Source organism: Crinia signifera, chromosome 1 (assembly GCF_055691185.1).
Source record: "Crinia signifera chromosome 1, ASM5569118v1, whole genome shotgun sequence".
NCBI lineage: Eukaryota > Metazoa > Chordata > Amphibia > Anura > Myobatrachidae > Crinia > Crinia signifera.
Window position 1 is genome coordinate 3,176,222 of NC_139217.1, and position 13,923 is coordinate 3,190,144.

General features: G+C 46.1%; 1 protein-coding gene across 5 annotated transcripts in view; it reads left to right on the plus strand.

Moving 5' to 3' along the window:
- The window catches only part of LOC146054628 (disintegrin and metalloproteinase domain-containing protein 33-like), a 184,012-nt gene that overhangs the window by 110,393 nt on the left and 59,696 nt on the right, over window positions 1–13,923 (plus strand). The gene's annotated exons all lie outside the window — the stretch shown is intronic.

Sequence of the window (13,923 nt, forward strand, 5' to 3'; positions counted from 1 at the left end):
CAGTTACATATTATTCCCCAGTAGTGCCAGTTACATATTATTCCCCAGTAGTGCCAGTTACATATGATTTCCCCAGTAGTGCCAGTTACATATTATTCCCCAGTAGTGCCAGTTACATATTATTCCCCAGTAGTGCCAGTTACATATTATTCCCCAGTAGTGCCAGTTACATATTATTTTCCCAGTAGTGCCAGTTACATATTATTCCCCAGTAGTGCCAGTTACATATGATTTCCCCAGTAGTGCCAGTTACATATGATTTCCCATGTAGTGCCAGTTACATATGATTTCCCCAGTAGTGCCAGTTACATATGATTCCCCCAGTAGTGCCAGTTACATATGATTTCCCCAGTAGTGCCAGTTACATATGATTCCCCCAGTAGTGCCAGTTACATATGATTTCCCCAGTAGTGCCAGTTACATATGATTTCCCCAGTAGTGCCAGTTACATATGATTTCCCCAGTAGTGCCAGTTACATATGATTTCCCCAGTAGTGCCAGTTACATATGATTCCCCCAGTAGTGCCAGTTACATATTATTCCCCAGTAGTGCCAGTTACATATTATTCCCCAGTAGTGCCAGTTACATATGATTTCCCCAGTAGTGCCAGTTACATATTATTCCCCAGTAGTGCCAGTTACATATTATTCCCCAGTAGTGCCAGTTACATATTATTCCCCAGTAGTGCCAGTTACATATTATTCCCCAGTAGTGCCAGTTACATATGATTTCCCCAGTAGTGCCAGTTACATATGATTTCCCCAGTAGTGCCAGTTACATATGATTTCCCCAGTAGTGCCAGTAGTGCCAGTTACATATTATTCCCCAGTAGTGCCAGTTACATATTATTCCCCAGTAGTGCCAGTTACATATTATTCCCCAGTAGTGCCAGTTAAATATTATTCCCCAGTAGTGCCAGTTACATATTATTCCCCAGTAGTGCCAGTTACATATTATTCCCCAGTAGTGCCAGTTACCTATTATTCCCCAGTAGTGCCAGTTACCTATTATTCCCCAGTAGTGCCAGTTACCTATTATTCCCCAGTAGTGCCAGTTACCTATTATTCCCCAGTAGTGCCAGTTACCTATTATTCCCCAGTAGTGCCAGTTACATATTATTCCCCAGTAGTGCCAGTTACATATTATTCCCCAGTAGTGCCAGTTACATATTATTCCCCAGTAGTGCCAGTTACATATGATTTCCCCAGTAGTGCCAGTTACATATGATTTCCCCAGTAGTGCCAGTTACATATTATTCCCCAGTAGTGCCAGTTACATATTATTCCCCAGTAGTGCCAGTAGTGCCAGTTACATATGATTTCCCCAGTAGTGCCAGTTACATATTATTCCCCAGTAGTGCCAGTTACATATTACACAGATGATGTCCCCGTGGGCGATGTCCCCGTGGGTCACCACTGACGTTAAAGAACAATAACATTTTACTTTGCTTCTCCAATATTAACCTGTCGCCATTGTACAGCAAATACATGTATATCCGCTATGGCGGCAGTACGGCAGTTGGGAGACCCCCCAATCTAATAGAATAGACGCTGTGCGCATGCGCACAGTGTCTATTCTCGTATGAAAATGAGGTCGCGGCTTGTGCTAATTTGCATAACCTCATTTGCATACGCCCCGCCCCTATTTCCCCAACACAGAAGTTGGGAGGTATCCACTAGGGCGTGGTGGAAGAATAAAATAGTGTGCCGAGCGCAGCGAGTCACCGTGCCCGAAGCATTGCAAACGAAGCGAGCTCAGCGAGGGGCTGCGGTTCAACTCCAACTGTGTCCATGTCCACTGTGTTGACATTCGGGTCAAAAAACAGTGAAAAACTCATGTCGACCTAATGACTGTCGACCTTGGCCCACGTCGACCTTGGGGCCAGTCGACCTTCCGGGGTCGACCTAATGATTGTAGACCTAAGTCTGGTCTGACAGATGTCCCGATTCCCTGTAGATATATGTAAGAAATGGGGATTGTTTTTAAGCGACAAAATCTATTGATCTAAAAGGAGAATTAATAATCTGTCTATAAACTGTACTCTTTCCTAGCACGGCGCCCACGATTTTGATCGTGGGCATCGCGGGCATTGAATGCACTAAAAATCGGGTGCGACGCGACCGGCGCGATGCCCGCAATTTCCCATAGGGAACAATGTTAAATGCCTCAATTGACCCGATTTTTCCATAGGAAACAATGTTAAATGGCCCACAGAGCCCAAATAGGCACCCTGAAGTGTGAAATGGCCCCCACAATTGTTAACGCCACCCCACGATCAACGTCAACCCGAAGCGTGGCGAGCGGCGGCGGTACGCATCCTACGACCTTTTCATACCCCCACTATCCACGTCGGCGTGGAGTTGAGAATAGAATAGTGTGGCGAACGCAGCGAGCCACCAAGCCCGAAGCGTGGCGAGTGGACGCGGATACCTTCACAGGTAAACGCGTCCCTTCGCGGGCTTCACAGGTATACGCGTCCCCTCGCGGGCTTCATAGGTATCCGCGTCCGCTCGCCACGCTTCGGGCTCGGTGGCTCGCTGCGCTCGCCACACTTTCTATTCTCAACTCCACGCCGACGTGGATAGTGGGGGTATGAAAAGGTCGTAGGACGCGTACCGCCGCCCCTCGCGGGTTCGCTGCGCTCGCCACGCTTCGGGTTCACGTTGATCGTGGAGTGGCGTTAACAATTGTGGGGGCCATTTCACACTTCAGGGTGCCTATTTGGCCTCTGTGGCCCATTTAACATTGTTTCCTATGGAAAAATCAGGTCAATTGAGGCACTGAACAGGAAAATCGGGTCAATTGAGACATTTAACATTGTTCCCTATGGGAAATCGCGGGCATCGCGTCGGTCGCGTCGCACCCGATTTTTTAGTGCATTCAATGCCCTCGATGGCCGCGATGGGCGCCGTGCTAAGTAAAGAGTACCCTATAAACTGTAAAAATGAGGTATATAAATAAATGTGTGTAGGGCGCCAGGTCAGTCCTCAGAGAGGAACAGTAGTAACCCAGCGACCAACGTTACTATACTGTATATAAATAAATGTGTGTAGGCGCCAGGTCAGTCCTCAGAGAGGAACAGTAGTAACCCAGCGACCATCGTTACTATACTGTATATAACTAAATGTGTGTAGGCGCCAGGTCAGTCCTCAGAGAGGAACAGTAGTAACCCAGCGACCAACGTTACTATACTGTATATAACTAAATGTGTGTAGGGCGCCAGGTCAGTCCACAGAGAGGAACAGTAGTAACCCAGCGACCAACGTTACTATACTGTATATAACTAAATGTGTGTAGGCGCCAGGTCAGTCCTCAGCGAGGAACAGCAGTAACCCAGCGACCAACGTTACTATACTGTATATAACTAAATGTGTGTAGGCGCCAGGTCAGTCCTCAGAGAGGAACAGCAGTAACCCAGCGACCAACGTTACTATACTGTATATAACTAAATGTGTGTAGGCGCCAGGTCAGTCCTCAGAGAGGAACAGCAGTAACCCAGCGACCAACGTTACTATACTGTATATAAATAAATGTGTGTAGGCGCCAGGTCAGTCCTCAGAGAGGAACAGCAGTAACCGAGCGACCAACGTTACTATACTGTATATAAATAAATGTGTGTAGGAGCCAGGTCAGTCCTCAGAGAGGAACAGTAGTAACCCAGCGACCATCGTTACTATACTGTATATAACTAAATGTGTGTAGGCGCCAGGTCAGTCCTCAGAGAGGAACAGCAGTAACCCAGCGACCAACGTTACTATACTGTATATAACTAAATGTGTGTAGGCGCCAGGTCAGTCCTCAAAGAGGAACAGTAGTAACCGAGCGACCAACGTTACTATACTGTATATAAATAAATGTGTGTAGGCGCCAGGTCAGTCCTCAGAGAGGAACAGTAGTAACCCAGCGACCAACGTTACTATACTGTATATAAATAAATGTGTGTAGGCGCCAGGTCAGTCCTCAGAGAGGAACAGCATTAACCCAGCGACCAACGTTACTATACTGTATATAAATAAATGTGTGTAGGAGCCAGGTCAGTCCTCAGAGAGGAACAGTAGTAACCCAGCGACCAACGTCACTATACTGTATATAACTAAATGTGTGTAGGCACCAGGTCAGTCCTCAGCGAGGAACAGTAGTAACCCAGCGACCAACGTTACTATACTGTATATAACTAAATGTGTGTAGGCACCAGGTCAGTCCTCAGAGAGGAACAGCAGTAACCCAGCGACCAACGTTACTATACTGTATATAACTAAATGTGTGTAGGCGCCAGGTCGGTCCTCAGAGAGGAACAGCAGTAACCCAGAGACCAACGTTACTATACTGTATAAAAATAAATGTGTGTAGGCGCCAGGTCAGTCCTCAGAGAGGAACAGTAGTAACCCAGCGACCAACGTTACTATACTGTATATAAATAAATGTGTGTAGGCGCCAGGTCAGTCCTCAGAGAGGAACAGTAGTAACCCAGTGACCAACGTTACTATACTGTATATAACTAAATGTGTGTAGGCGCCAGGTCAGTCCTCAGAGAGGAACAGTAGTAACCCAGCGACCAACGTTACTATACTGTATATAACTAAATGTGTGTAGGACGCCAGGTCAGTCCTCAGAGAGGAACAGTAGTAACCGAGCGACCAACGTTACTATACTGTATATAACTAAATGTGTGTAGGCGCCAGGTCAGTCCTCAGAGAGGAACAGCAGTAACCCAGCGACCAACGTTACTATACTGTATATAACTAAATGTGTGTAGGGCGCCAGGTCAGTCCTCAGAGAGGAACAGCAGTAACCCAGCGACCAACGTTACTATACTGTATATAACTAAATGTGTGTAGGCGCCAGGTCAGTCCTCAGAGAGGAACAGTAGTAACCGAGCGACCAACGTTACTATACTGTATATAAATAAATGTGTGTAGGCGCCAGGTCAGTCCTCAGAGAGGAACAGTAGTAACCGAGCGACCAACGTTACTATACTGTATATAAATAAATGTGTGTAGGCACCAGGTCAGTCCTCAGAGAGGAACAGTAGTAACCGAGCGACCAACGTTACTATACTGTATATAAATAAATGTGTGTAGGCGCCAGGTCAGTCCTCAGAGAGGAACAGTAGTAACCGAGCGACCAACGTTACTATACTGTATATAAATAAATGTGTGTAGGCGCCAGGTCAGTCCTCAGAGAGGAACAGTAGTAACCGAGCGACCAACGTTACTATACTGTATATAAATAAATGTGTGTAGGCGCCAGGTCAGTCCTCAGAGAGGAACAGTAGTAACCCAGCGACCAACGTTAGTATACTGTATATAACTAAATGTGTGTAGGGCGCCAGGTCAGTCCTCAGAGAGGAACAGTAGTAACCGAGCGACCAACGTTACTATACTGTATATAAATAAATGTGTGTAGGCGCCAGGTCAGTCCTCAGAGAGGAACAGCAGTAACCGAGCGACCAACGTTACTATACTGTATATAACTAAATGTGTGTAGGGCGCCAGGTCAGTCCTCAGAGAGGAACAGCAGTAACCGAGCGACCAACGTTACTATACTGTATATAAATAAATGTGTGTAGGCGCCAGGTCAGTCCTCAGAGAGGAACAGCAGTAACCCAGCGACCAACGTTACTATACTGTATATAAATAAATGTGTGTAGGCGCCAGGTCGGTCCTCAGGGAGGAACAGTAGTAACCCAGCGACCAACGTTACTATACTGTATATAAATAAATGTGTGTAGGCGCCAGGTCAGTCCTCAGAGAGGAACAGCAGTAACCGAGCGACCAACGTTACTATACTGTATATAACTAAATGTGTGTAGGGCGCCAGGTCAGTCCTCAGAGAGGAACAGCAGTAACCGAGCGACCAACGTTACTATACTGTATATAAATAAATGTGTGTAGGCGCCAGGTCAGTCCTCAGAGAGGAACAGCAGTAACCCAGCGACCAACGTTACTATACTGTATATAAATAAATGTGTGTAGGCGCCAGGTCAGTCCTCAGGGAGGAACAGTAGTAACCCAGCGACCAACGTTACTATACTGTATATAAATAAATGTGTGTAGGCGCCAGGTCAGTCCTCAGAGAGGGACAGTAGTAACCGAGCGACCAACGTTACTATACTGTATATAAATAAATGTGTGTAGGGCGCCAGGTCAGTCCTCAGAGAGGGACAGTAGTAACCGAGCGACCAACGTTACTATACTGTATATAAATAAATGTGTGTAGGCGCCAGGTCAGTCCTCAGAGAGGAACAGTAGTAACCCAGCGACCAACGTTACTATACTGTATATAACTAAATGTGTGTAGGGCGCCAGGTCAGTCCTCAGAGAGGAACAGTAGTAACCCAGCGACCAACGTTACTATACTGTATATAAATAAATGTGTGTAGGCGCCAGGTCAGTACTCAGAGAGGAACAGCAGTAACCCAGCGACCAACGTTACTATACTGTATATAAATAAATGTGTGTAGGCGCCAGGTCAGTCCTCAGAGAGGAACAGTAGTAACCCAGCGACCAACGTTACTATACTGTATATAAATAAATGTGTGTAGGCGCCAGGTCAGTCCTCAGAGAGGAACAGTAGTAACCGAGCGACCAACGTTACTATACTGTATATAACTAAATGTGTGTAGGCGCCAGGTCAGTCCTCAGAGAGGGACAGTAGTAACCCAGCGACCAACGTTACTATACTGTATATAAATAAATGTGTGTAGGGCGCCAGGTCAGTCCTCAGAGAGGGACAGTAGTAACCCAGCGACCAACGTTACTATACTGTATATAACTAAATGTGTGTAGGCGCCAGGTCAGTCCTCAGAGAGGAACAGTAGTAACCCAGCGACCAACGTTACTATACTGTATATAACTAAATGTGTGTAGGCGCCAGGTCAGTCCTCAGAGAGGGACAGTAGTAACCCAGCGACCAACGTTACTATACTGTATATAAATAAATGTGTGTAGGGCGCCAGGTCAGTCCTCAGAGAGGGACAGTAGTAACCGAGCGACCAACGTTACTATACTGTATATAAATAAATGTGTGTAGGGCGCCAGGTCAGTCCTCAGAGAGGAACAGTAGTAACCGAGCGACCAACGTTACTATACTGTATATAAATAAATGTGTGTAGGGCGCCAGGTCAGTCCTCAGAGAGGAACAGTAGTAACCCAGCGACCAACGTTACTATACTGTATATAAATAAATGTGTGTAGGCGCCAGGTCAGTCCTCAGAGAGGAACAGTAGTAACCCAGCGACCAACGTTACTATACTGTATATAAATAAATGTGTGTAGGCGCCAGGTCAGTACTCAGAGAGGAACAGCAGTAACCCAGCGACCAACGTTACTATACTGTATATAAATAAATGTGTGTAGGCGCCAGGTCAGTCCTCAGAGAGGAACAGTAGTAACCGAGCGACCAACGTTACTATACTGTATATAACTAAATGTGTGTAGGCGCCAGGTCAGTCCTCAGAGAGGGACAGTAGTAACCCAGCGACCAACGTTACTATACTGTATATAAATAAATGTGTGTAGGGCGCCAGGTCAGTCCTCAGAGAGGGACAGTAGTAACCCAGCGACCAACGTTACTATACTGTATATAAATAAATGTGTGTAGGCACCAGGTCAGTCCTCAGAGAGGAACAGCAGTAACCCAGCGACCAACGTTACTATACTGTATATAAATAAATGTGTGTAGGCGCTAGGTCAGTCCTCAGAGAGGAACAGTAGTAACCCAGCGACCAACGTTACTATACTGTATATAAATAAATGTGTGTAGGGCGCCAGGTCAGTCCTCAGAGAGGAACAGTAGTAACCCAGCGACCATCGTTACTATACTGTATATAAATAAATGTGTGTAGGCGCCAGGTCAGTCCTCAGAGAGGAACAGTAGTAACCGAGCGACCAACGTTACTATACTGTATATAAATAAATGTGTGTAGGCGCTAGGTCAGTCCTCAGAGAGGAACAGCAGTAACCCAGCGACCAACGTTACTATACTGTATATAAATAAATGTGTGTAGGCGCCAGGTCAGTCCTCAGGGAGGAACAGTAGTAACCGAGCGACCAACGTTAGTATACTGTATATAACTAAATGTGTGTAGGCACCAGGTCAGTCCTCAGAGAGGAACAGTAGTAACCCAGCGACCAACGTTACTATACTGTATATAACTAAATGTGTAGGGCGCCAGGTCAGTCCTCAGAGAGGAACAGTAGTAACCCAGCGACCAACGTTACTATACTGTATATAAATAAATGTGTGTAGGCGCCAGGTCAGTCCTCAGAGAGGAACAGCAGTAACCGAGCGACCAACGTTACTATACTGTATATAAATAAATGTGTGTAGGCACCAGGTCAGTCCTCAGAGAGGAACAGTAGTAACCGAGCGACCAACGTTAGTATACTGTATATAAATAAATGTGTGTAGGGCGCCAGGTCAGTCCTCAGAGAGGAACAGTAGTAACCCAGCGACCAACGTTACTATACTGTATATAACTAAATGTGTGTAGGCACCAGGTCCGTCCTCAGCGAGGAACAGTAGTAACCGAGCGACCAACGTTAGTATACTGTATATAAATAAATGTGTGTAGGCGCCAGGTCAGTCCTCAGAGAGGAACAGCAGTAACCCAGCGACCAACGTTACTATACTGTATATAAATAAATGTGTGTAGGCGCCAGGTCAGTCCTCAGAGAGGAACAGCAGTAACCCAGCGACCAACGTTACTATACTGTATATAAATAAATGTGTGTAGGCGCCAGGTCAGTCCTCAGAGAGGAACAGCAGTAACCCAGCGACCAACGTTACTATACTGTATATAAATAAATGTGTGTAGGGCGCCAGGTCAGTCCTCAGAGAGGAACAGTAGTAACCCAGCGACCAACGTTACTATACTGTATATAAATAAATGTGTGTAGGCGCCAGGTCAGTCCTCAGAGAGGAACAGCAGTAACCCAGCGACCAACGTTACTATACTGTATATAAATAAATGTGTGTAGGGCGCCAGGTCAGTCCTCAGGGAGGAACAGTAGTAACCCAGCGACCAACGTTACTATACTGTATATAAATAAATGTGTGTAGGGCGCCAGGTCAGTCCTCAGAGAGGAACAGTAGTAACCCAGCGACCATCGTTACTATACTGTATATAAATAAATGTGTGTAGGCGCCAGGTCAGTCCTCAGAGAGGAACAGTAGTAACCGAGCGACCAACGTTACTATACTGTATATAAATAAATGTGTGTAGGCGCTAGGTCAGTCCTCAGAGAGGAACAGCAGTAACCCAGCGACCAACGTTACTATACTGTATATAAATAAATGTGTGTAGGGCGCCAGGTCAGTCCTCAGAGAGGAACAGTAGTAACCCAGCGACCAACGTTACTATACTGTATATAAATAAATGTGTGTAGGCGCCAGGTCAGTCCTCAGAGAGGAACAGTAGTAACCCAGCGACCAACGTTACTATACTGTATATAAATAAATGTGTGTAGGCGCCAGGTCAGTCCTCAGAGAGGAACAGTAGTAACCGAGCGACCAACGTTACTATACTGTATATAAATAAATGTGTGTAGGGCGCCAGGTCAGTCCTCAGAGAGGAACAGTAGTAACCCAGCGACCAACGTTACTATACTGTATATAAATAAATGTGTGTAGGCGCCAGGTCAGTCCTCAGAGAGGAACAGTAGTAACCGAGCGACCAACGTTACTATACTGTATATAAATAAATGTGTGTAGGGCGCCAGGTCAGTCCTCAGAGAGGAACAGTAGTAACCCAGCGACCAACGTTACTATACTGTATATAACTAAATGTGTGTAGGGCGCCAGGTCAGTCCTCAGAGAGGAACAGTAGTAACTCAGCGACCAACGTTACTATACTGTATATAAATAAATGTGTGTAGGCGCCAGGTCAGTCCTCAGAGAGGAACAGTAGTAACCCAGCGACCAACGTTACTATACTGTATATAAATAAATGTGTGTAGGCGCCAGGTCAGTCCTCAGAGAGGAACAGTAGTAACCCAGCGACCAACGTTACTATACTGTATATAAATAAATGTGTGTAGGGCGCCAGGTCAGTCCTCAGAGAGGGACAGTAGTAACCCAGCGACCAACGTTACTATACTGTATATAAATAAATGTGTGTAGGGCGCCAGGTCAGTCCTCAGAGAGGGACAGTAGTAACCCAGCGACCAACGTTACTATACTGTATATAAATAAATGTGTGTAGGCACCAGGTCAGTCCTCAGAGAGGAACAGCAGTAACCGAGCGACCAACGTTACTATACTGTATATAAATAAATGTGTGTAGGCGCTAGGTCAGTCCTCAGAGAGGAACAGCAGTAACCCAGCGACCAACGTTACTATACTGTATATAAATAAATGTGTGTAGGGCGCCAGGTCAGTCCTCAGAGAGGAACAGTAGTAACCCAGCGACCATCGTTACTATACTGTATATAAATAAATGTGTGTAGGCGCCAGGTCAGTCCTCAGAGAGGAACAGTAGTAACCCAGCGACCAACGCTACTATACTGTATATAAATAAATGGTACTTGTTTCCTATCTGGGCGCCCAGGTTTTCTACGTACGGCACCGTACTGAAATCGGATCGCATCGCATCGTACACATACACGATATTGAACGATGCGATGCGATGCGATGCGATCCGATTTCCCATAGGAAACAATGTTAAATGGCTCAATTTAGCCAAATTATCATAGGAACAATAGTAAATGGGCCAAAAACACCCCTGAACATTGAAATGTCCCCCCAAAAGTAGTTGACGCCACCCCGCCATCAACGTGAACCCGAAGCGTGGCGAGCGCAGCGAGCCCGCGAGGGGCGGCGGTACGCGTCCTCCGACCTTTTCATGCCCTACTATCCACTAGGGCGTGGAGTGAGAATAGAATAGTGTGGCGAGCGCAGCGAGCCACCGAGCCCGAAGCGTGGCGAGCGCAGCGAGCCCCGCGAGGGGACGCGGATACCTTCACAGTTATACGCGTCCCCTCGCGGGCTTCCCAGGGTCCATGGCGACGCGGACACCTGGGAAGCCCGCAAAGGGACGCGTTTACCTGTGAAGGTATCCGCGTCCCCTCGCGGGGCTCGCTGCGCTCGCCACGCTTCGGGCTCGGTGGCTCGCTGCGCTCGCCACACTATTCTATTCTCACTCCACGCCCTAGTGGATAGTAGGGCATGAAAAGGTCGGAGGACGCGTACCGCCGCCCCTCGCGGGCTCGCTGCGCTCGCCACGCTTCGGGTTCACGTTGATGGTGGGGTGGCGTCAACTACTTTTGGGGGGACATTTCAATGTTCAGGGGTGTTTTTGGCCCATTTACTATTGTTCCTATGATAATTTGGCTAAATTGAGCCATTTAACATTGTTTCCTATGGGAAATCGAATCGGATCGCATCGCATCGCATCGCATCGTTCAATATCGTGTATGTGTACGATGCGATGCGATCAGATTTCACTACGGAGAATAGCATGGTGCTCAATTTACTTAGTGGGCGCCCAGATAGGAAACAAGTACCAAATAAATGTGTGTAGGCGCCAGGTCAGTCCTCAGAGAGGAACAGTAGTAACCCAGCGACCAACGTTACTATACTGTATATAAATAAATGTGTGTAGGGCGCCAGGTCAGTCCTCAGAGAGGAACAGTAGTAACCGAGCGACCAACGTTACTATACTGTATATAAATAAATGTGTGTAGGCGCCAGGTCAGTCCTCAGAGAGGAACAGTAGTAACCCAGCGACCAATGTTACTATACTGTTTATAACTAAATGTGTGTAGGCGCCAGGTCAGTCCTCAGAGAGGAACAGTAGTAACCCAGCGACCAACGTTACTATACTGTATATAAATAAATGTGTGTAGGGCGCCAGGTCAGTCCTCAGAGAGGAACAGTAGTAACCGAGCGACCAACGTTACTATACTGTATATAAATAAATGTTTGTAGGGCGCCAGGTCAGTCCTCAGAGAGGAACAGTAGTAACCCAGCGACCAACGTTACTAGACTGTATATAAATAAATGTGTGTAGGCGCCAGGTCAGTCCTCAGAGAGGAACAGTAGTAACCCAGCGACCAACGTTACTATACTGTATATAACTAAATGTGTGTAGGCACCAGGTCAGTCCTCAGAGAGGAACAGTAGTAACCCAGCGACCAACGTTACTATACTGTATATAAATAAATGTGTGTAGGCGCCAGGTCAGTCCTCAGAGAGGAACAGTAGTAACCCAGCGACCAACGTTACTATACTGTATATAAATAAATGTGTGTAGGCGCCAGGTCAGTCCTCAGAGAGGAACAGTAGTAACCCAGCGACCAACGTTACTATACTGTATATAAATAAATGTGTGTAGGCGCCAGGTCAGTCCTCAGCGAGGAACAGTAGTAACCGAGCGACCAACGTTACTATACTGTATATAAATAAATGTGTGTAGGCGCCAGGTCAGTCCTCAGAGAGGAACAGTAGTAACCCAGCGACCAACGTTACTATGCTGTATATAAATAAATGTGTGTAGGCGCCAGGTCAGTCCTCAGAGAGGAACAGCAGTAACCCAGCGACCAACGTTACTATACTGTATATAAATAAATGTGTGTAGGCGCCAGGTCAGTCCTCAGAGAGGAACAGCAGTAACCCAGCGACCAACGTTACTATACTGTATATAAATAAATGTGTGTAGGCGCCAGGTCAGTCCTCAGAGAGGAACAGCAGTAACCCAGCGACCAACGTTACTATACTGTATATAAATAAATGTGTGTAGGCGCCAGGTCAGTCCTCAGAGAGGAACAGTAGTAACCCAGCGACCAACGTTACTATACTGTATATAAATAAATGTGTGTAGGAGCCAGGTCAGTCCTCAGAGAGGAACAGCAGTAACCCAGCGACCAACGTTACTATACTGTATATAACTAAATGTGTGTAGGGCGCCAGGTCAGTCCTCAGTAGGGTGACCAACTCATCCCTTTAATCCGGGACACATATTAATTACACAGGTTCTGTGGCAGTTTAAAACAAGGTGAAATGGAGTCTTGAGGTGTGGCAGTTTAAAACCAGGTGAAAGCCAGCCACAGAACCTGTGTAATTAACATGTGTCCCGGATTAAAGGGATGAGTTGGTCACCCTAGTCCTCAGAGAGGAACAGTAGTAACCCAGCGACCAACGTTACTATACTGTATATAACTAAATGTGTGTAGGGCGCCAGGTCAGTCCTCAGAGAGGAACAGTAGTAACCCAGCGACCAACGTTACTATACTGTATATAAATAAATGTGTGTAGGCGCCAGGTCAGTCCTCAGAGAGGAACAGCAGTAACCCAGCGACCAACGTTACTATACTGTATATAAATAAATGTGTGTAGGGCGCCAGGTCAGTCCTCAGAGAGGAACAGTAGTAACCCAGCGACCAACGTTACTATACTGTATATAAATAAATGTGTGTAGGCACCAGGTCAGTCCTCAGAGAGGAACAGTAGTAACCCAGCGACCAACGTTACTATACTGTATATAATGAGATCTGATTATGTCATGATAAATAACAATAAGTTATAACTTTTGGAACCTTCCTTCTGTGCAATTTTGTATTTTTATATTTTCCTCTTTTCTCTACATTTATTTGCCGATTCTTAATTTAATTATATACTTTTATATGTGGAAATTCCCTTTTTAAAATTAGTTTACTGCAAGAAATCAGGTCTTATTCTGAAGTTGATTACACCATTGGCCCTATTATTACTGTCTGGTATATCTATATATTGTGGCAGGCAGTGTAGTTCCACATGTGGTTAGCGGAACAGCAGCAGCAGTACGGATCAGATCTAGTCCAGCTGTCCTAAGATCTGATGTGAATCTTTGTTTGGATAATTGACACCTGTGGTTTCCTGTTAAATATCTGTTATGGGCAGAGGGTCAATGTCCCCAATGCCAGTTAGTGGCTGGGCAATAGGCT